We start from the raw sequence: 25,510 nt of genomic DNA on the forward strand, positions 1-25,510 counted from the left end.
ATTTCACCTCTGAATGTTCTTGAACTGTCTCACATAGGAGCTTTTGGGGGAAATCTAGTATCTAAACTATAACAATCACTTAGAAGAAGAGGTATAAATGATGAATTTAACTGCTGCATATTTGTTAGACAAACCAACTGGGACAGAAGAGATGTGAACAGGAATTCCAAAACAAGAGCCAAAGTACCCCCAGGTGGGGGAGTGAGGGCAGACCTGGGATATCAGACTACAAAGACAAAGAGTCACCTCCTCGGCACCCCCTTTACACTTAAGAAGATGGAGACCCAGAGAGGCACACTGGGCTGGCCACGCCTGCACATCTTGAGTTAATGCTTTTACACCAATCACAAGTGGTAAAGAGGTCAGTGACATTTGGAGGAACTAAGAAGCAGGCAGAAGGAGCTGTGCTTTGTACCCTGCAACCAAGAGGAGATTGGAGGGACAAGAATCAACCCAGTCTTGTGGAGGTGTTCATCTGTTTAGTCATTTGTCAAAAAAGCATAGGATTATATGACACATTCTTCAGGTAGAACTAAACTGTCACTTGCCTTTTAAATTTATATATTAAATTTATATACTAAATTTTATTTTATTTATATATTACAGTTTTTAACAATGACAGATATTTTACACTATTGTATAAGAAGTCTGATCTGGCCGTTTGAATGACAAAAGCATACTCCTGGCTGAGCCTTGGCCCCTCTTAAGAGTTAACTAGCCCTGGGAGGGGCAGTATCTTCTTCGCCAGAAAGGTTCTTAAGAATCTGAAGAACATATTGTAATACACGGAAAAAATTTTAAAAATCAATACATCAAACAATACAGAAGCATAAAAACAAGACATCAGCAGCCTCTCCCACATCCTTCTCCAACCCCTTGTGTAATTCCATCTCATCTGAAGCAAAGTTCGTGCTCAACTATGTTTTCTATGCAAAGATATGTGAACAAACATATGGCCCTTCAATGCAGGGTTTTAAAAATAAAAGTGGGCTGGGTGCAGTGGTGTATGCCAGTAATCCCAATGACTTGGGAGGCTGAGGCAGGAGGATCACAAGTCCAAATCCAGCCTCAGCAACTTAGAGAGGCCCTAAACAATTCAGGGAGATCCTGTCTCTAAATAAAATATAAAAAAGGGATGAGAATGTGGCTCAGTGCTTAAGTGCCCCTGGGTACAATACCTGATACAAAAAAAAAAAGTGGGTTCACACTGTCTCTCTCTGCTAGTTATTTTCCCTTGGACTTGATTTAGTGAATAGCCCTTCACTTTAATATGTGCTGACATAACTTTTTACTTTTAATAGATGCTTGATATTTTATAGGAGAATATCCTGATTTATTCAACCATTCTCTTCCATAGACATGTAGGCTATTTTCAGGCTTGTTGGGTTTTGTTTCTTTAGATAAGTACACATATTCTTCTACCAACATATCTTTGCATATAAATGCTCATATTCCCATGCTTATTTCCAAGTAGGATAGGAGAGTTAATGTGTACCTTGTGAATGTTAATGGATGTGTAAGATAGTGACAGATTTATTTTCCAAAATGACTTAGCAATTGATACTGGTATCAGCAATGTGTGAAAGTGTTCTTTTTACCAGTTTTTGCCATAATCTGGTCAGCCCTGGGCATAATAATGTTTTTAATTTTTCACCCATAAATCTGATGGGTGATGATTTAATTATTTTTCTAATTTATAATTCTCTGACTGCTAAAAACACTGAGCATATCAGATGAAAAGCTCCTTTATTGGATTTAGTAAGAACTAAAGGAACTGCGTTTTCTCTCTTGGTCTCCGAGGAAGGTTTGTTTGCCCTAAGGACGTGGATGTGTCATTGCACACGGTGCATAAGTGCAGCTGTTTGCTCTCAGTCCCACAGGTCTATGTGCTGCATCTTCTGTCTCCCTTGAATCAGATGTAATAAAACTCTGGCCTTTTCCAAATTCATTTGATTCTGACTGTCTACAGGATACTTTGATAATTCTGTTTGTTATCTTGGGAAATAATGAAGAGAGCTGTCAGCTGCTTCCTTCTGAATGTTGTTCTAATTTATTTTCTTTGAGGAGTTCACATTGCATTGAGTACATTTAGTTATTTGATATGATTTGATTGAAAGTGCACCATCACTTTGTTCTGTCTTTGAGTTCCTGATGACACTAGTGATCTGTGGTTTGGGGTATGGCTAAAACCATGTCTGGCCAAGCCGGAAAAATCAGGGAACAATCAGGGAACATCAAATTAACCTTTGGTTTCTCCAAGTGAGTCTAAAGGCAATTAATGTGGTGGGGCTAATCCTTTATTTCTTATATAGTGGCATGGGGGGTTGTTGAAAGGGTCTTAGTGGCCCCCTTTAGTAGCCAAGTGCCGCAGTCTGGCTGGGCACAAAATCACAAGCCACACAGCCTTGTAGATCAAACAGCAATTCTTTATTCCCGAACTCTCACCGGCACTCTACATGCATGTTCTGGGAAAAATACACTCCCTCCACCAGGCTCTGCATCCCAAATACTCTCAGAACCCCGCAAGAACTCCACAGGAACTCAAGGAGTGGGCGCCTGAGCAGCAGGATACATCCTATTCCCAGCAGGATTCACCCTAAACCTGGAGCCACCCTAATCCAGCAAGCAGGATCCACCCTAAACCCAGAGCCACCCTAATCCCTGAGCAAGGTCACCTTTCAAACCAAAACTCTCAAACATTCATGCAATGTCACTGCAAATGACCTGGGTCCAAGGCAAGCCCATTTCCACAATGGAGAGTCCTTCCTCTAAGCAACATTGGGTAGGCTGACAAGGAAATTGCCATGCATCATTCCTACTTGGCTATGGCTCTCAGCAGCCAGGAGCATTGCCCATGATTAGCATATAGAGGGTAGCACTAAAGTAGTTGTATTGGTCAGAGTTCTCCAGGGCATTGAGACTCAACAGGGTAACTATCTGTCTATTTCATCTATCAATTTATATATTATCTATCACCTATCTATCTGCTATTGTTTGATGTGTCCCCCCAAGACTCCTGTGTTAATGTAGGAATGTTTAGAGGTAAATTGATTAGATCATGAGAGCTGTAACCTAATCAAATGGATTAATTCCTTTGGTGGATTAATAATTTGAATGGCCCAACTGGATGGAAACTATAAGGCAGGGAGACTGTAAATAGAGGGAGTAAGTCACCAGCAGTGTGTCTTTGGGGTATATATTGTGTCCCTGGTCCTCTTCCACATACACATACACACCCACACACATACACACCCCCCCACACACACACACATTTTTTTTCTCTGCCTTCTTGCTGCCAAGAGCTGAGAAGCTTTCCTCCCCCACGCCCTTCTACCACGACATTCCGCCTCATCTCAAACCCACAATGATGGAGTCAGCTTGTTGGGGTGCAGCGGAGCGTCAGAGGAGAGAAACCACACAAGAGACTCACTTCATGCAATCGCAGGGGGGAAGTTTATTGAGGATCCTGTTCCAGCGCGCTGGGACTCTGTGCTCACTCAAGAAGGGAGAGCAGCCCAGAGCCCAGAGCAGAGTTCAAGTGGAGCTTAAGTACACTTTTTGGAGAGGGTGGGGGGCTTTGCATACATCAGAACAAATCATCATGAGGCGCGGGAAAATTGAACAACAGCCCTGAGTCAGGATTAGTGCATACATTGGCGGGAACAATCAGGGCAGGAGTGATTGGTGCTCCTAGGTGGGGTACACATTCAAACTGATTGGTTTAGGTCCTGCAATGCCTACGTGCCAAGCAACTCGGAACCCTTAGCTATTAAACAACCAGAAAGTCAGTGGAAATATTTACTGGGCAGTTCCAGTATTGTCCTAACAGCTACAGGGATTACAGGTTTTGGGGGTAGCAGAGGGACTCTAACAATACCCAGTCTTTTACTTTTTAACCCAATCCCTGCACTTTGGAAACTTTAGGATGCCTGGTCTTTTACACTTTAACTCAGGTTCTGCGGCTTAGAATCAGCTTGGAAATTTTACCTTTACAAGCTGACCATGGGCTGAACCTCTGAAAGAGTGGTCCCCAAATAAACTTTCCTCTGCTAAGTTGTTCTTGCTGGTATCTTGGTCACAGAAATGAAAAGCAAACTATCTATCTATCTACCATGAAATTTATTTCCAGAAACTGTCTCATATGATTGATGGTCTAGCAAGACAAATCTGTAAAGAAGGCTAGCAGGCTGAAAATTCAAGTAAGAGTCAGTGTTGCAGTCTTATGTCTGAAGTCTGGAAACTTAAGCAGCATTTCTATAATGCAGTCTAGAGGTAGAATTCCTTCTCTGAGACATCCCGGTCTTTGCTCTTAAGTCTATCAATTAATTGGATGAGACCCAGTCATATTATGGAGGGTAATATATTTTACTTAAAGACAACTGATTTTAATCACATCCAAAAAACACCTTTACAGCAATACCTAGATTAATGTTTAAGTAAACAACTGGGCATAGCATTTTGACCAAGGAAGACACATAAAATTAACCATCACAGTGGGATAAATTTTACTTGCTTCAAATGAGTGCAAAAGATAAAACCACTGTGTGTTTCTCTGTGGAAAAACAACTTTAAGTGGAGCCTTCCTACAGTCAAGTTATGATCCAAGAAGGATCCTCATGTTCCATTCATTTCTAACACATCTAACCCCATGAAGGACAAATGCCAAGGCCTAGGGTATAACCTGCTTTAGGAAAGTGGTAGGAAAATAAGTGAAGAATACAGGAGTCTCTTACTCTCTAATCTTCCTTCTTTTCTTTATTCATCCACTTAACCTAATACATTGACCTCTTTTCTTTTCTTTTTTTTTTAAGTGTCTGATGTTAAAAGCATTCAATTGAAATAAAACAAACCATTTCCTCTTGGCACAATTCTTCTACTTAATGGAAAAAGGCATTCTGGAACACATGGACTAGTTTTAAGTAAACTTTGTCCCTGATTGCTAACCTTAGGATTGATATTGATGAAATGCATAGAATAATATTTAAATGTCCAATTCTACTTCACTTACATAATTAAAGAAATAATTTGTGGTAGTAAAATTCACATAAAGTGAATCATGTTTTAAGTGGACATTAAGTACATTAGCAATATTGTGCAATCACCATCTCTATCTAATTCCAAAACATTTGCATCACTTTCACAGTAAATTCCCAACCCATTAAGCAGTTTCTGCCCACCCCCATTTCTAAGACCCCGGCAATCAGCAATATGTGTTCTCTCTCGATTTATCTATTTCTGATCTTTCTTATAAATGGAATCATATATTATATGATATTTTACATCTGGCTTCTTCCATCTAATAGAATGTTTTTGAAGTTCACTCACATCATATCATGTATCAGTTCCTTTCTGTGTTGAATAATATTCCATTTTGGGATATTCCACAATTTGTTTATCCAAAAAAATGTTTGTTACTGATGAAGAGTTGGGCTGTTTCCACACTTAAATGGTGCTTCTGTAAACAGGAATGTACATATTTTTATTTGAGAAATTGCTTTCAGTTCTTTGGGGATATATGCCTAGGAGTGGAATCATAGCGCCACATGGTAATTCTCTAATGAACATTTGAAGAACTGCCCAGCTGTTTTCTACAATGGCCAAAGCATTTCACATTCCCACCAGCACTGAACAAGGATTACAATTTTTCCATGTTCTAGATGACACTTGCTATTTTCTATTTTTAAACTTTGCTTTATTGTAGACATCCTAGTGTGTGAGTGGATACTCCCTTATAGTTTGATGTGCATTTCCTTAGTCATAAATGATGCTGAACATTTTTCTTGTGCACTTGCTTTCATACGGAATCATAGGTATATGACAGCTTCTCATCTGATGTGACAAAATAGAAGTCACAGATATGGCAAGTTCTTGACCTCCCCTCCCACCCAGCCTTTGGGGTTATTAAGGTAGATTTCATATAGCCACAGTCCCTGCAATCACTCATCTTGGGCTGAGCAAATAATCCACTTTCTCCAGTGGACAATGTAATTTTAGCAATTTCTATTTGTGCCAGTATATGAATGATTTTGAGAGTACTGGTTCATAGGCACGTAGAAAAGTATAGTCTTTTTCATCTATTTTATTTAATGGAACAACAACCTGAGCTATTTCCCACATTTGAATTTCTGTAATTTTCATCAGAAATCATAAAAAAAGCCTTTCTGAAATAGCCCAATAAAAATATCTATTCTTAGTCTATTTTCCTTAAACAGGGCCTTATATGCATGCAATTAGAAGTCTAATGATATGGTACCAGTCACAGTAAATCACTTGGAGTTTTAATCTTCAAAATGGCATATGAAATATGAATACTAAAATAAAGCAGAGCACCATGTGTTTCTTTATATCATGATTTATGTGAGATATGAATTTTGGATACATTTCCAACTCCATGCAGTGTAAGGATCATCCATCGAAGATGAGTGGTTAAGGCCAAATATGTCAATAGCTTAGCTTAATGAGTTTTTGTCTCACAGAACTGGTACTTAATTAATAGTGATGCAAATTAGGCAAGTTCTGACTGGGACCCAGAGGTCAAGATACAGGGGTGGGTTAGTTGATTTCACAATATCTGAAAACCAAGAAACCCAAGGTAGTATCAGAATACCAGTGTGTTAGACAGATTTTGTCACTGTGACAAGACACCTGAGGAAAACAACTTAAGGGAGGGAAATTTTATTTTGGCTAATAGTCCATGGTCAGTTGGCTCCAGGGGCCTGTAGTGAAGCACAGAGCATCATGGCAGAAGGATGTGGTAGAGCAAAGTTGCTCACCTCATTACAGCCAGGAAGTAAATATTGAAGAGAGTAACAGAGGGGCCTGGGACGAGATGTACCCTTCAAGGGCATGCCCCCGGTGACCCACCTCCTCCAAATAACTCCTCACCTCCTGAAGTTTGCACCACTTCCCAACAATGTCATTGAGTTATGAACCTATCAACGGATTCATCCACTGCTAAGGTTAGAGTCCTCATGATCCAACTGCTTCCCCAAAGCCCCATATTGAACATTGCCACACTGGGGTCCAAGCCTTCAACACATGAGTGTTTGGAGAATATTCCAGATCCAAACCACACCACTGTTATCAGGAGGAGCAGCAGAAAACAGAAAATACCAGTTCACTAAAAAAGACCAAGGACCTAAGAAGAAATTAAAAGTTAAAGACTTAAAAAATTGGTGAAGTCAAGGAGAGAAAAGCATTCTGAGAGTTAGTGAGGAAGGTGGACACCTTGCTGAGAGGAAGCAAAGTCAGTGACCTCCTCCTCACTGGTTCGGTAACCACAGGAAAAGCTGAAATCCTAAGTTGGTGCCACGTCTGTAAGGCACTGACTTCCAGCGGAGTTGGAATCCTAACTCCAATAAGCTTTCAGCATTCCTACCCTATTTTGCCATCCATTTCAAAGTTCCTCAGACAGGGACTGGGTGTTATCTGGCCTCTGAGCAATATATAAAAGATATGACAGTGGTTTCTCCTGAGATTGGAGAAAATCACTGAGATGGGTTGCTCCAAATCAGCTTGGAGGGCAAAAAGAAAGGTTGTTAAGTAAGAGATTCTACAGAGATTCTTTTATCATAGGGAATAAGATTCACACCCTCAGTGTCACCATCATGTTGACAATGGTGCTAGGTTCGTTTGGTTCTTAATCAAGAACATTTTCACCACCTGTGACATTTTTATGCTTTACAGAAAACAGAAAACCTCCACTTCAATACCAAGAATATTATACTAGTTAGATTAAAATGAATATCCAAGACAATCTATGGTCAATCTAATGCAGGACATAAAGAAGACAAAGAAGACAGCAGTAGATGTGTCAAACAATAAGCAATTTGATTGACAAACTGCTGCAGGATCTCCTTGTTTAAGGCTGAATACTGTTCCGTGGCAGAAGGGCAATTTTTTTTTTTTTTATCCATTCACGTGTCAACAGATCTTCAGGTTGTTTCCATATCTCAGTTACTGTGAATAGTGCTTCAGTGAACACGAAGCACAGATATTTCTTCAAGATGCTGATTTCATTTCCTTTGGGCATATACCCCATAGCAGGACAGTTCTTTTTTAAATTTTTTGACTTTCATTTTAGAAGGATCATTCTGGTGACTGCCCTGTAGAGGGCAGAAACAGAGTTCAGGTGATTAACTGGGGAGCTGTTAAGATAATTCAGGAGAAATGAGGTGGCTCTGACCAGGCAAAAGGAGCAGGATGGTGTGGAAGACTCTGGGAGGATCCTGAGGCTACCCCACTACATCACGTTGTCCTGTGACTTCTGACATCAGTACACGGTGACCAGACAGGATGAATCACTTCTGCATGACTATTGACAAAATGTAATCTTCAAAGCAAAGTGTAACGACAACAACCACAAAATAATTTCCATATTTTTGTATGAATTCACTTTTCTAAAGGTAGACTTTTGGGAAGTGGTTGGAACAGGAGGGGTCTAATCTCATCAGTAGATTAATCCATTGATGGCTGAATGGACTTTTGAGAGATAGTATAAACTGTAGGCAGGTGGGGCATGATTGGAGAAAGTAGACCACAGAGAACATGCTCTCGGGAATGTGTCTTGTCCCTTGGCCTCCTCCTCCCTCTGCTTTCTGGCTTCCTTGAGCTGAACAGCACCACCCCTCCGGCACCACCCCCTTCTGCCATGATGGTTTTTCTTATCTCAGGTCCAGAGCATTGGAGCGAACCGACTTAATCCTCTGAAACCATGAGCCAAAATAAATCTTTCCTCCTCCAAGTTGTTTATGTTCATTGTTTTGATCACATCAATGAAAAACTAATAAAGAGGGAAGATCATTTCACTAATATTCATTTAAAGAGCAAAAAAACTGTGATAGGAATGTTTTACTGTAAAGTATCACTCCACCAACAACTCTAGAGCCATCACATTACCATGAAAAGTTAAAAGTTTTTATTTCTGTAAGCTCTTCATCATTCTATTTTATATTTACTTGCTTCTGGCTAATAATCTAATTTGCAAGGGTTAGATAAGAAGGTTCTTATTTAGCATTAACCTGTATGTATTTTCTTTCTCCAGATAAACTGAAACAGAATTCATTCCATTGTCAAACAGCAAAACGTTTTTATTCATTGCTGAGAGAGCAAGTGAGTTTGGCCATTGGGAAAAAAAAAAAACAAAACAGAAAATGTTAAATATTAAAATCAAGGACCACAAACTTTCATCCTAACACTGAGTATGTCACATAGATTTGCAGCACCAATAACACTATTAAATTCAAATGAGTTTATTGAGCTAAGATCCAGTTCTCATAGAGCCTATCTACTAATTGCACAAAAAAAATATCAATACACACAACTCCTGGTTGGGGATAAAAAGAACTATGGTTACTAAATATGGTAATAAATGTATGTTGGTTCAGGGCACTGTTTTAGTCAGTTTTGCATTACTGGAACCAAAAGACCTGACAAGGACAATGTAGAGGAAGTAAAGGTCATTTTAGGTCATAACTAAAATAAACTCCATAACTCCAACTCCATAACTCTGGCCCAAGGTGAGGAAGAACATCATGGTAGAAAGACATGGCAAAAGAAAACAGCTCTTATGGCAATCAGGAAGCAGAGAGAGCAGCAGCACTGACTGGGGCTAAAATATATACTCCAAAGGCAGCCCTCCAGGGACCTCCTTCTCCCTCCACACCTGCCTACAATCACCACCCAGCTAATCCACCCACTGATGAAGTCAAAACACTCTGCATCTCATCAGTTCACCTCGGAATGTTCTTGCATGGTCTCCCGCATTTGCTCTCCCACACCTCATGTCTGAACCCTAACAGGCACATTCAACAGCTGAAGGAAGAAAACGTGAGTAGCTTAGTGACTCGGCCAAAGAGAAGCTTATTTTTACTAATATTAAGTACAATTTGTTTTGGGAATTACAGAGTCCGGGTCATCCAAAGTCTTTCTTAGCTTTTTTTTTTTTTTTTTTAAGGTCAAGAAGCAGTCAGTTTTTCTAGGCCAGGAAGGTCCTACATTTCTAGACTATTCCCTTTCATTTTTTGCTTAAAAACAGACAATTCACCTCTTTCTTCTGCTATTACGTTAATCAGAGCCTGTCACAACCAACACTCACTTGCGGAGTCTCGTTTTTCAACCTCTTTTCTTCAGTGGGTTGTGGAGGGCTTCCCAGGTGATCACAGGCAACCCTTGAATGTTGAACCCCTGTCTTCTGTGTCTTCTCAGTGTCTTCATCTCTTGCTGCCTGAACTCTATGTCAAACATTCAGGTTTTTGTTAAAATAGAACTTCCTTTCCATATACCCATATCCATATTGTTTGGGAGAGAGAACTGTCACAACACATCAAAACCCGAATCCTGGCTGCTTGCTTATTAGAAGTCTGATTCTGGCTTGTGTGAAATGCACAAGGAATTAAGGAAAGGAGTTAGGTAGTGCTGCAGTCTGGCTGGGCACAATTCAGGAGCCACTTGTCAAAAGAAACTAACTTTATTTTTAGAACTACAAACGCCAAACAAAACAGCTCCTCAGGGAAAAAACCCTCAGAGCCCAACTGCCACCACCGGCTTCCACAAGCCTCTCACCTCCACACCAGCCTCTCAACCTCCCACAATCCTCCTGCTCTTGAGGCCGATTGGCTGGGTTTTGTGGGCGGAGCCAAAGAAGTCCCCCAAAGAGCAGCTCCGTGGAGGAGCCAATCAGCTAGATGTTGTGGGGCCGCTGTGAGCCAATCATCAGCTGGCAGCTGGAAGTTTGCTGGCAGCTGGAAGTTTGCTGGGGCCCCTTTGGCTGTGGCTCTCAACATCTCCCCCTCTCTGTTTAAACAACAAGCATCTGGCTTGGGGACCGTGCCTGCCTTAGGTTGTCCAATACTACATATGGTCCTTACCTGTCTTCGGATGAGCTGACCTCAGGGCGTCAGCCTCCTGTCTTAGGTTGGTACTATTGTAATTGGCTCTTACCCGTCATTGACTACGGGTCCAGTATTCAGCCACACCTGTGGAGAGGTCTTTGTACGGGGGGGGGGGGGGGGGGGGATGGGGGGATGGGGGGGAGGTTCTTTGCCTCACCTCTGTTGGCCCCCAAATTTTAGCTGAACGATCATGACAAGCAGAAGGGAGGAAGACACACCAAGCCAATTGACGGCTCTTGTTGGAAAAATTGTACCACCGATGACATCATCAGCAAAAATACCCCAACACTATCACAAGTCGCTGCACCAACAGATAGTTCACAATGCATACAAGTGAGTTCACAATGCATACAAGTGACACATAGTCTAGGCAAGTTCTGCAAGCAGTTCAGTGATGGCTATTGCAGAAGCTGTAGATTAGTTTTATCTTTGTCTTCACTGGCAGCTGGAAGTTTGCTGGGCCCCTTTGGCTGTGGCTCTCAACAAGGTAGGATTCAGACTAAGATTGGAGTCAGGGCTTGCTTCAAAAAGAAGTAAAGGACATTTTGAATCCTATTCACTTGGTTGGATTTCTGAAAAGAAGCTGGCTTACATGAAGTCTGGGATTTCTTTCTTGTGGTTTATATTTAATCTCAGAGCCTCAGGGCTCTTAGAAGTTAAATACAATGCCAGATCTCATAAATATTACTTCTAAATGCAAGCTTTTGCTACACCAACTCCATCTCATTCCTTTAGATCATTAGTGTAATGAGATTGCCCACAAATATTGGGAGGAGTCACTGATTATAAAGCAAATAATGTACACAGTATAACAACATTAATTCATCTGTGCTGATGTGACACAAGACAGAGCCATGCTCATTAAAGGCAATGATGGCTTGGTGGTTAAGAGGCTGGGCTTGGGAGTCAGATAGAAGAACTATTTGCTAACTTTGAACAAAAAGTTGGCCACTCCCAGGTCAAATATTTTTTATATATTATATTATTTATTTATATATTTGTCTTAGGCTACCAATGATCGAACTCAGAGACACTCAGCCACTGAGCCACATCCCCAGCCCATTTTGTATTTTATTTAGAGACAGGGTCTTACTGAGTTGCTTATTTCCTTGATTTTGCTGAGGCTGGATTTGAACTTGCAATCCTCCTGCCTCAGCCTCTTGAGCTGCTGGGATTAAAGGCATATGCCACTGCACCTAGCTGACATATTATTTATTAAGTTGATATTTATTATTACATTAAATAAAATTATAGTAAAAGAAGAATTACTTTCATACTGTCAGAAGTAACTTCTAAAACCCAAACTCATAATGAACCTAAGAAGTAACCAACTCATAGATATGAACTTTTTATAATCTACTCATAAACCAATTTGATGAATCTTTACAGAGATTGGCTATTGAGCATATAAGGAGAGTACAATTAATGACCATCTTGGGTATTGTGAAAAATTAGTTTGGTATGAGTTGACAACTACTCTGTAGGCCATTATTACTTTGTTAGAGACAAAATTTGCTGATAGTTCTATAATGCTATCACATTATCTTTTAATGTTAATAAAAGTACTATAAGCCTTATGGCTGGGGTTATTATTCACACTTTTTATAAATAATTAAGCTGTATTTCTGTACTTTGACAAAATAATTCTACCATGGAGTGCTAGTATCCAGAATCTCATGGGCACAATTTGGTCATTCCAGTTTAACCCAAAGTTGTCTGGTGGCCAAAAAAGATTTAATGGAGTTTCTCTCGTGCCCAACTTAATATATTATTTTAAAAAATCTTAATATTACCTCTGTGTGACATGAAATTAAGTCATTTTAGAGTAATTTTAGGGCTACCTAAGCTCTAATATCATCCTATAATTTTACAAATGAAGAAATTCAAGTTCAGAAAAGTGAAGTAAATCATTCAACATCATAATTAATGAAAAAGCTAGATCCGGAATTCAAGCATTGGAGTCTGGTCTCCAAGTGCTTCATGCATAGCCATGATACCCCCGGTTACTGGTGGCGAGTCCTGCTTCCTCACGTGTTGAAGTATAACATTAGAGAAGCACGCCAAGGCAAGCATATAAAGCAGGGTTTATTTAAAAAGGGTAACAGACTTCTCCCAGGAGAGAGAGGGGGCCATAATTGGTGTCCTGGTATCCCAAGGATACCAGTTTTTACATGGCTTCCTTTGTTCTCCCATTCTATTCTCCATGTCTCTCTCCTTCCTGCATATGGGAGTAGGCCCAGGAGATGCTCGGTGGAATGGCCAAAATGAGAGAAACAGACCAAGGGACCGAGGGACCAAGGTGGAGTGGTCTGGGCAGGAAGGGGGCCCAGGGTGCATTAATTAACAACTTTTACATCTCCCTGTAGGGAGGGGCCATTCCTGGGATGGGTTATCTTAACAGCAGGTTGAAGCAGGGGCAGTTTATCTTGATAAGGGTGGAGGAAGGGCTCTGAAGGAATTAACATTTCAGTTCCTCCATTCTTTGGATCCAACCCTTGCCTATCTGCCTGTCTAATTTTGGCTCCAGCAGGCTCTCCTTAAAATGCAAAGGATGAAGGAATGGAATGTACAGAACCAGGCTTAGCCATCAGGTTTTCTGAGGAAGGATTCCAGGACACAATCAAGTGGAACCAGAATTCAGCCTCAATGACACTAAGAGGCTTCAGGTAGTATAAGAAAAGTATATGGACTTGTATTTGGTAATTCTGACTTAACTTTCTCTAAGACTGGTTGCATTTGTAGTCATGGTAGCCCTAATCATACATAGTGTTAGAACTGTTTTTATAGGGAAGGATTATATTTTCCAAATAGTTTAATTTCATAATCATGTTATTAAGCTACAGTACATTCACTCTAAGCAAAATCTATTAGACTTGTGTTTTAACCCTTGCTAGTATTTTGTTGTTGTTGATTGGTGGCTAGGTTGCTTTGGTCATGATTTCTTTATTCTCTTGTTTGTGCTTCCTAGGATAAGGTGAGTTTGTTGAAGATGCTAATTAAATTTGCACATTTAGTTTTTTTTTTTAAATCACTTGAACTGCTCATTTTACCCTTGAGCCCATAAACATGATCTTTTTTTTATACAAGTGCGTCCACTTAGCATTTAGATTTAGCATTGTAAGGGTCCGGCGAACGTCGGAGGAAGAGACCACCAAGAGACTGACTCATGCCATCCACAGAAGGGGGGTTTATTGATCCAGTGCGCTGGGGCTCCGTGCTCACTCAAGAAGGGAGAGCAGCCCAGAGCCCCGGGCAGGGGTTGAGCAGTGCTTAAGTACACTTTTTGGGGAGGGCGGGGACTTTACACACATTACAGTCTCTTTTAACAAATCACCTTACACCTCGGGAAAATCAAACAACAATTCTTAGACTTGATTAGTACATTCATTGGTGGGAACAGGTCGAGCTGGAGTGATAGGTCATTCCTAAGGAGGGGGTTACATTCAAACTGATTGTTTGGGCCCTGAATGCCTACGTGCCAAGCTGCACAGGGTCCTAGGCTATTAATCAACTCAATGGTCAGTGGGGCATTGTCTTAACTGCCTCAGGAATTTCAGGTTCTGTGTGCAGTTCAGAAACTTTACAATGCCTGGTCCTTTACATTTTAACTCAGGCTTTGCAGCTTAGAAACTTTACCCTTTCAGCATGGGTTTATTTCCCTTTAGACATCTCACAATCAACTGTACAAAAATATGACAAAAATAACCAGGATTTGGGAGGAATTTTTATAGAGCAGAAGTAATGAGCTTGATTCTCTGACTCACAGGTTACAGATGAATCCCACTGTCAGGTCAGCTTGAGAGGAAGAAAGGCGGAAAACAACTTTCCCTTGCCTAGTGTCTAGGACAGGTAGGGTGATTATTTCTTAAATTCCCGGAGCCTATGGCACACCTGGGAGTGGATGTGCACCCTGAGCCCTTGCTCTCACTTCTCAGACATGCTTCCCCCATGCTTCAGACAAGCTCTCAGGATGCAGCCCAGAGAGCTACAAGGTGCTTGGGAACTGGTGCCCCAGAGCAAGAGCAGGACCTGCCTTCTTCTTCCCCTCCTTTAGGTAGGAGAGGCTTCTGCAAGGTCTGGCGAGGTCTTTGTGATGATTATTTCAGACTACAGAGGAAATGGATTTTCCTTTGCTTGTTTTTACTGACAATTATTGTTAATCTCGTTTAGAGCAGGAATTGAGCTTTTAAATCAAACTATGATGACTTAAAGGAAGCTAAAGGACAAAAGATGGCACTTTCCTAAGATTCATAACCAGCTAGTGGCCGAGTCAGCATTGATTCCTCATTCCATCAGTCCATCTTTTATTAAGTTTTCTCTATAATATGCAGCACATGCTAGCTGTTCAACAAACTGTTACTGGTTTAATTTGACTCAGTAAAATTAATCATAGTTGACATAGTAATTTGGATGCTCATGATCTTCTTATACCCGTTATTTGCAGCAAAGACTTCCAGAAAGCAATAAAGTATAATGAAAATTTTTTTCCCCTGATGATTTCCCAGCACCTAAAAAGTTTTTAGTAGTAAACTTCAAAACTCATTTGTTTATAGGAAATAATAAGATGTTGTAGATCTCAAATGTATACGTTGCTTACAGCTTTTCAGTAAGTATAGGACCAGTTTTTATCCAGCTGCTTTACTCTACTTTTGCATCACCATGACTAAAAAGCCTGACAAAAACAACTTAGAGGGGGGAAGATTTTATTTTGGCTCAGGGTTATAGAGGCTCTGTCCGTACGTGGCCAATTCCACCACCCTGGCCCCAAGAAGGCAGAACATCATGGTGGAAGGGCGTGGTAGAGGAATGCTGCTCAGGACATGACAATCAGGAGGTGGAGAGAGAGAGAGAGAGAGAGAGAGAGAGAGAGAGAGAGAGAGAGAGAGAGAGAGAGAGAGAGAACACAATGCTCACCAGACACAAAATATAAACCTCCAAGGGTGTGGCCCCAGTGACCTACTTCCTCTAGTCACACCTTACCTGCCTAAATTTATTCAAGTGGGTTAATTCATAGATTAGAGTACAGTTCACATAGTCTAATCATTTCACCTCCCAACATTCTTGCATTATCTCACACATGAGCTTTTGGAGGATACTTCATATCCAAATGATAACATCAGCTCAACAAAGTAAGGGTAGATAGCACTACATTGCAACTTCAAAAGTATAATGACCTAACAAAACCATGTTTCCACCCCAGTATTGGTAGGGAATGTCAAGTGATGCCAGTTGCCAAATTTGGGGAAGCTTATATTTCTTCAGGGAAATCAAGTATTGAAAAAAGACTGCAGAATTTCTTGACCTCAATCATCCCACTCTGAATAATTTTACATAAGTAATGAATCTGAAATATGATATGTAACTTGGAAAAGAGTCCAAGAATGAGAGACCTTGTTTCTAGCCCTCACACTCACCAACCTGCAGTACAAATTTGGAAGAAGTACCTACTCTTTCCCGGTCTAGTGAGGCTCAGTTTGTTTTCTGGCTTAATACTTTCATACTCTGGGATTCTACTCTAAATGCACATATACTCATAAAGAAAAAAAAAGAGATTGAAAAGAAGGCTAGGTCAACCTTAGTGAAAATGAAATATCTGAATCTTGTTAAAAACAAGATTTCTGGCTTGTGAACTTGACCAGTTCCATTCTCTCTTCTTTAACCTTGAAGTTACCTTAAAAATCATTTACCTTCAATCATAGTGGAAACCAGCCCCCTGGAAACCTTCAAAGGGGTCAGAGCTGTAGTTGCTTCAAAACCTCATTTCCAGAGAATTGCCATTATTTGATCTTTCCAGTGGTTCCCGGAAGACCCTACTTGGAGGGCTATCTTTATTTGACCTGACTCAGTGCTAACTCGGTGCAAAAATCCTTTCTCCTTGGATATTTGTTAAAAACAAATAGAGGTGATTATTTAGCTTTATGGCTACCTGAGATGCTGTATAACAATTGAGGCAAATAATAAATTAACTAAAAGGCTTAAAAAACAAACAAACAAACAAAACCCTGGGAATGAGATGTACAGAGGAAACTTGAAAAGCTCCAATAATATCCTAGGACTCTAAACTAAGCATGAAAGGACTTGTGGGTCTTGCTAATGGGAAGGATAAACCCCTTCATGCCAGTTTTAGTCTACATTTGAGTTCTCTCTATTTTCTCCTGGTATCTCCCATGAATCAGATAACTCATAGAACAAAGACATCTTTCAAATGGCTTCTCTCCCAACTAGACCTGTCCTTGCTTCTGATTATATCTTCTGAATTAGAGGATATGAGTGGATTATTGTGGGACTTCTCAACCTAATTTCTAGGCACATCATTCTTTTCCAGAGACATAACAGGCTATTTTCCAGTGTGTCTCTCCAAACTGACCCCACCTGCACTGTTTCCAGCTGAATTCCTTGATTCTGTTGGCATGTGTATGACACCATTTTCTAGTGTGAACAACAAGCCAGACAGGCTTTGTAGATGTTTCATAGGTAAAGTCTTAGGTGTCTCGTACGATGTTTTTCCTTTCTGCAAATCAATGCTTGATGGAATCTCTTCCATCAGGTGGCTACAAGATGGAGTCTTCTGATTTCTCATGGCCATATAGTTTAACCAAAAGAATAGTGGTGTTAACTAGGTCGAGAATGAGGGAAGACTTCTTAGGCAAAAGGAACAACATTTACAAAGAATGTGAGGACCAAAAGAGCTATTTTTAGAAAACTGGAAGAAAGAGGGGGGGACTAGAATACGGTGGATGATATTGTGATGGTTAATTTTATGTGTTGACTCGATTGGACTGTGGTGCCCACCTTTGTGGTAAAACACTGTTCTGGATGATTCCATAAGGGTGGTTTTAGATGTTTAAATTAGTGGAAAACGTCATGATCTTATTTACATTTTTAAAAGGTCATCTGGCTTCAGTGATGGATCAAATTCACGATATATTTTGGCAATGGATTGGATGTACAGAATAAGGGAGACTCATTATTCTAGTTACACAAGAATAAGGCTTGTGTAACTCTGGCTGCGCAGACAAGACAAACTGGGTTTCAATGGGCTGGCTGCAACAAGAAGCTAAGAAGGCGATAGCCAAAAATCACAGAACACAGAGAGTAGTATCCAAAAAATGGAGAAAGGATGGCTCTCCTTGGATCTTATGGGTTGAGCTTTCATGCTGGGGAGAGAGAAAGAGAGAGAGAAAGAGAGAGAGAGAGAGAGAGAGAGAGAGAGAGAGAGAGAGAGAGAGAATATGAGCGCAAGAGAGCCCCTGTTTATTTTATAGCAGGGACATTAAAAGCAGGGATAAGGTTTCAAGGGCAGAGTCTTGCTTCATGATATCTTGTGGTCAGCAGATTGATTGACATCTTGGCAGGTCACACCCATCTCAGGTGCTGTGTGGGATCTTAGGCACAGCTCGAGGGGGAGGTTCACCTGCATCAGGTAATCAATCCCCGAGGGGGCGCTATAGGGAGTTCCCAATGCCAGACCTATCCCTTCATTTGGCTACTATGCACAACAGTCCACAAGCTTGTTGTCACAAGTTTGTTGTCACAAGCTTGTGACAACTAACCAGGCAGACAATGTCATTTATAAGTACATAGATGCTAAGGCAGAAAGAAATGGGCTGGAACTAAAAGCCAGTGAGTCTACTCAGTTGATCAACAAACATTCCCTGGGTGCCTCCTACACCTGGCACAGTAGTAGAAACTGGAAATGAAGAGATACAAGACATGACTTGCTTTCTTTCAAGGAACCTAAAGGAAAGAGGGATGTGTGGTCAGCAGAGCTAACCCTTCTGTAAGCCTAAAGAGTAGAACACAACATTGCCTTGTCTGGTAATAGAGCCTGGACTGCCCAGTAAGTATTAAAGGCTAATTTATGAACTGCCCACCAAGCTCATGCTCACCCAGGCCTCTCTATCAGGGCACCCTATTAGGACTGAGTGAGGCAGTGGAGAGGTGAGGCCACTTGCCAGGGAGGCCTGCTCTTAAGCCATCACCTTCAGCAACTGTGGCTCAATGTGCCCTGACGGCACCTGAGCATTTTGGGAGGGGTTTGAAGTGCAAGACTTATTGCCACAACAGGTTCCTCAGTCTGTCACTAATGAGGTCAGCACCAGGAGGAATCAAAACACATAAATTTGGAGGAAGTTTAGGAGGCGGAGATTATGGCTCCAGCTGTTCGTTTGGAAGAGTCCTGAGCCTCTAGAGGTAGCAGTGACCCTGGCCCCTTCCTGAGCATTGTCATGGCCATTCTCTGAAGTCCCCTGGATTTCTCCCTGCTTCATTCCATAGGAAGGTCCTTAGGGAGGGGCTCCTAGACACTGTGAACCTCCTCCTCCAGGACTAGTACCAAAGCTAGGCTAACACAGAATGAATGACAAATGTTCCCTGCCCTCCCAGGATATGCTAGTAGACTAGTGAGAAGCCTCCATCACCATGGAGGTGCTATTGCCTTCTACATGTGGAGCTTTGTAGTTGGGAACAGAATCCTGGATTTGGGTAAAAGGCCTGAGCCCTTTGATAGAGCAGTAGGCCCAAAACTTGGAATAGTGATGTAATTAATGTTTGCTACACCAAATTAAGGGACTGGGACAAGGTCCAAATTCAAGGAATGTGTGCCCCTTTTCCCTGATGGCACAGAGAGGAAACTTCCATACAGATTCGCCTGTGCTGTACACTGGAGCTGCAGGTATCCCCTGGAAGTAGGTGGCCAATAATGTGTAAGCTGAGTACCTCCCTCTTCAGTCCCATAGGGGTTCTGACTCTTGGAAGGTGCAGTGTCAATGTCATTCCAGTGAACTTGCTTAAGAGGAAAGAGGCACCAGGGAGTGGCATCCACTTCCTTGATTATGTCTTATTCTAAATATCCTGGGTATTTGACTGGTCCTTAAAGTTGGACTGGAGTTTTGAGCTCTGTCTGAGCACACAGGGCAAATAGAGACCTAGAGCAGAAAGTGATTCCAAGGGGCAAGAACAGAGCTAGAGATTCACCTGTGCCAGTAACACCTAATTTAGTCTCAGAAGGAAGTGAAGGCTCTCAACCCCTGTACTGAATCATAAAGAGTGAAGAAAAGTTATGAAAGAGAAGGTCAATGGGAGGTCTGAGTAGAATACAGACATTCTAAAACAGAAGGGACAGTGTGAGCAAGAGGGAGAGTTCTGGGAACTCATGGCTAGGGGGGTGCCATCTTTATTTCCAAAGTTGTTAAATGCATCCCAAGATGACGAAGCAGAACTGTCTATTAATGCATGCAGTCATTCAGAAAACATTGATGGAATGCCCACGGTTTACAGGGTGAAAGGCATGGCAAGGTTAATCAGACTGTTCTTTTTCCTCAACGAATTCTCAGGTTAACAAGTCTTATTTATAAAGAGACAAGTGCTAGAATCAGGCTTAGGACAGAATGTTACAGGAACATAAGAATGAAGTGATTACTTCTGATGAAGCAGCTTGAGAAGTCGTCACAGGGGAAGAGATGTTGAAATTGGTAAGCAGAACAGGAAAGGGTCATTTGTTCACATTGCCACGATGTTTAAATTTGTCTGCACCTATTTTAGATGGCCCTGTTGGTGAGAATGCTTCAATTGCTGATATGCTTCTAAATTAGATGTTAATTAATGAAGTGAAAATGATGCCGGCATGAGATGCAGATTTATTTTAGAATGACATGGTAGAATTGAGCCTCTTACCAAAGTCAAGTTATGCAAATAAAACTAACTGCATTTTTAATTGGAAGAGAACTGGGGGTGTTATTTAAATGTTAAGAATACTCTCATGGAATATTTATAATGCTAACTAATTTTCTATTGAGATGAGGTATATTTAACACCATACATTTCTAGTTCCTTTTTTTGGAAACAATTTTCTTCTCAGTATTAAAGTTGTTCTTCTCTGTGCACTATAGTGTATTGCCTCTCAAATTTGATGGATGCTCCTCTGCTTTACTTTCCATCCTTGCTTTAAAATAACATTTTTATTGAGTCAAAATATAGACAAATGCACAAATCTGAAGTACATTTAAATTATATATCTTTATTTGTTCTTTTTAGTTATATGTGACAGGAGAGTCTATTTGGACATATTTGTACAAAGATGGAGTATATCTTACTCTAATTAGGATCCCATTCTTGTGGTTGTACATGATGTGGAGATTCACTGTGGTGTATTTACATATGAATGTAGGAAAGTTATGTCAGATTCATTTCACTGTCTATGCCCATCTTCCCCTCCTTCCCTTCATTCTCCTTTATCTAATCCAATGAACTTCTATTATTCCCCTCCCTGCCCTGCTTGCTGTATGTTAGCATCCACATATCAGAGAGACCATTTGATCTTTTTGGGGGGAGTGGGGATTGACTTATTTCACTTAGCACGATAGTCTCCAGATTTCTAGCAATGTACGAGTGTACCTTTTTATCCACAGCCTCACCAACATTTCTTGTGACTTGTATTCATGATAATTGCCATTCTGACTGGAATGAGGTGAAATCTCCATGTCATTTTAATTCACATTTGCCTAATTACTAGAGATGTTGAATATTTTTTCATACATTAGTTGGTCATTTATTTTTCTTCCATGAAGTACCTGTTCAGTTCCTTTGCCCATTTATTGATAGGGTTATTTTTTTTTGATGTTTTCTGAGTTCTTTATATATCCTGGGGATTAATGCTCTATCTGAGGTACAAATGGCAAAATTTTTTCTCCCATTCTGTAATCTTTCTTTTCACGCTCATGATTGTTTTCTTTGCTGTGAAGAAGCATTTCAGTTTGATTCCATTCCTTTTATTGATTTTTTATTTTACTTCTTGCACTTTAGGAGTCTTGTTGAGGAAGTCAGTTATTCATGTAACTACCATGCAGATTAAAATATAATCTTCAAGACACCTTGAAGGCTCTTTCAAGCCCCTTCTAAATTAATGACCAACCCTGCTGAGATACTACTTTCTGATTTCCATCACTCTCAGTTAGTTTTGCCTATTTTAAAACTTTATATAAATGGAATCATAAAGGTCATACTCTTGCAGACTTTGTACTGTTTTTTCTTAATACTATGTCTCTGAGATTGAAGTATGCCACATAGTTTGATGAGTTATTAATCATATTTATAAATACACCAAACCAATTTATTTCTATTGATGGACAGGTTTCCAGTTTGGGACTATTAAGAATAACTTCTATTTGGGGCTGTGGTTGTGGCTCAGTGGTAGTGCACTTGCCTGGCATGTGTGAGGCACTGGGTTCGATTCTCAGCACCACATATAAATAAATAAATAAATGTCTATCAACAACTAAAAAATATATTTTAAAGATCAACAAAAAATAACTTCTATTTAGTCTTCCATTCGTATCTATGGGGAATTGGTACAGGACCCTTACCAAATGCCAGAATTTGTGGATGCTCAAGTCTCTATGTCAAATAGTATAGTATTTGCATATAATCTGTACACATCTTTCCATTTACTTTAAATCATGTTTAGATTGTTTATGATACCAAATACAGTGTAAATGCTATCTAAATAATTATAATGCATTGTTTAGGAAATAATACAGGAAAAAGTTTATACATGATCAGTACACAAGCAATTTTTTCCCTACTAGTTTCAACATGCAGTTGGTTGAATCCATGGATGTAGAACTCCCAGATATGGAAGGCCAATTGAATACATCTTTGATGGAAATAAATACTCTCGTATCTAGTGGAATTACCAGGTCATAAGACAGTTGAATGAAGAGCCCTTTTAAGATTCCACTAAGTAGTTTCTCTAAAAGTGCCACAATTTAAACTCAAATCAGCAGGTTATGAGAGGCTTGATATTACTGGTCTTTTTAGTTTTAGCCATTCTGGAGAGTATACAGTATATCCCCTGTGGTTATAATTTGCATTTCACTGATGACTAATCATATTGAGAAGTATCTTGTGTGCATATTGGCCATTTGGACATCACCTTGTGAAGTTCTGCTTAAATCTTCTGTTTTTAAAAGTTGGGCTGCAACTGAAGGATTTCTGTTCTAAACAAAAGTCCTTTGACTGATCTTTATATGCAAATATCTTTCTCAGTATTTGGTGTGCTGTTCTACTCTTTTAAAGATGTTTGGGTTTTGGAGTTTTTGTTTTGTTTTGTAGAAAATAACTTATTTACTTTAATAAAGTTCAAATTTATTAATAGTTTCTCTTGTGCTTAGAGCATTCTGTTTCCTTTTAAAAGAAATTTTGCCCTTAGGAGGGAGAATGATGACATTTCTCATAGAATCCTCAACCTTCCTCAAATAGAAATTTAGATACTCACTTTGAGAGCCCTAACACCCTGCAGATAGATAAACACTAAAAGTCAACACCAAAATACCAGCATGAGGGGACTGAATTTTAAACCAAATGGGCAAGGAGTTGAAACTTTAAAGTCATGCAGAAATTTTGCATACTGGAGGAGTTAATATGTAAGTCTACATCAAATAAATACTTAAGAATTACTGTATTTCAAAGACTAAATAATGTGGGAAAGTTCTGGGAAAAATAATTACAAAATGAGAACATCAACTTACTTGAAGAGTTTTGGAGCAAAACCCTGGTCTTTCCTTGCCTTCTGTACCCAATTAGGACCACATAACTGTCCCCTGGGCCAGCTTTTCATCACTACTCCAACACACACACACACACACACACACACACACACACACACACACACACGATACTTACTGTGCCAAGAGAAAACTACACAACTGAAATATTTGTGGTTTCTGAAATTGGCTCCCTCTTGAAAGACCATAAGCACATAAGACACAATGAATGACCTATGGTTGAATTTGCTTTTAATGGTTAGTTAAAGGCTCATATTTTACAACTGAAAAATGCGTAGAGAATCACAGTTCCCCAAAAAAGGAATATCCTTATATTTTCATCTTTTAATTAATCAGATTATCATACAATCATGTATGCATGTACATACAAAACAGATTTCAAGTAATTAGTCATACTAAAGCACAATTATTCAACATAACTTCAAAAAAATTTTAAGCCAAGGTCTTGGGTAATAAGTAGCATGCATTTATTCAGTAATTCCCAAAAGTTCAGATTAGTTTTTTGACATGGATTCTCTGTATAAATGAGAATTTGCTTATAAAATAAAACATTTCTCTCTCCAGAAAAGTTCTAACTACAAATAGAGAAAGACATACTAAAAATGTATATGCCTTCCTATACTCAGAGCAAATCCATGAAATAGTTAACACTGTATATAAAAACTTGGCTGAAGACCTCCTGTCAGTACCCAGATGAGATGATTCACAATATTATGACTGCATGATTTATGAATATGGACATTCCCCAATTTTCCATGATTATTCTGGAAAAAGAAAAAGTCAGTGCGAGAACTTTATCCTTGTTTTTAAAATTCATTAAAAAAATAGTTTATGAACGTTTTTGTTCAAATGTGAACAACACCTACAGCTAAAGATTACATATGTTTTGGTAGAAGGGGAAAAAGGGAACAGTTGGCTATGAATGAAGGTGAGCTCCACTTGGCAGGGAGAGGGAAGCTTCAGAGAGCCAAATTCGGTGTATGAAAGATGAGTAGGGGCTTACTTCTCAGTGTCTCCTCTGCCTCTGCTTTCTGTTGCTCTTCTCTTCACTACTGTTCTACTTTCCAAAAGCAGTTTCTTGGATATGTTAGTAAAAGCACAAACCAACCCTTCTACACTAGTTACTCCACTAGCTGTGATGACATGAGGGTGGAAGACAGGAATCCAGGAGCTTCCTTTAGTCTTAGTCTTGGGGAATCCACAAGTGCACCTGGATTTGACATTGACAGAATAACAAAGCTCATAAGAGACAGTTTAAGGTGGACACGTGCAAGATCCCAGATCAGAAAGATATATTTGTTGTAAAGTTCTGGAAGCCTGACTTAGGTGACAAAGTTTCAGAAAATTCAGTCATCTTTGGTTTAGCTTTAAAATCCTAATGAAGTTTCCCAATCTGTCTTAGACTGTTCCCTCCTGTTAAGTACATCTCATTCTGTTCTACTTGGAGCAGGACTAAAGTTCACCCAGCAGGGAGCATGGTAATGCTGTATTTCTAACAATTCAATATCCCTAGGGGCTCTAGTGCAATAACTACAGTGGACTTGAAGTGGAGCCCAGGTGAACTGTTCCTCTTCAGCTCACACGCATACTCTGGTTTCCAAGGAGCACTAGATCTCCATGGTATTTTTTTCTGCTAGACTTTCTCTGAACCTCCACAGCTAATTGTCAAAGAACATGCTCACCAGAGCAATCCTGATAACTAATTTCTATTTACAAAAGAAAAATGAAGAAATAAGAAGAGAACAATCTGAGCCAGTGAAATTATGCATTATTCATTCAACAAAAAAAACCTCTTAATTATTTCTAGCATAATGTGCTAGACTTGTCAATCCTGACAAGTTATTTTTGTTCTTAATTCTTTCCCAAAAGCTTATGCTTATTTTTCACATTGTATTAGATGCATGTGCTACTTAAAGATTATTCCTCAGTAGTTTTAAATTTGGAAGACATTTTTTTTATTAAATGGGAAGAAATTTGGGACATTTTATAGGTTTGAGTCATTTAGTTGGTGGGAATGGGAAAAAAAAGTGGGGGAGATAGGGATAAAATTGTGTG

The sequence above is a fragment of the Ictidomys tridecemlineatus genome, chromosome 14 (genome assembly GCF_052094955.1).
Source record: "Ictidomys tridecemlineatus isolate mIctTri1 chromosome 14, mIctTri1.hap1, whole genome shotgun sequence".
NCBI classification, from domain to species: Eukaryota; Metazoa; Chordata; class Mammalia; order Rodentia; family Sciuridae; genus Ictidomys; species Ictidomys tridecemlineatus.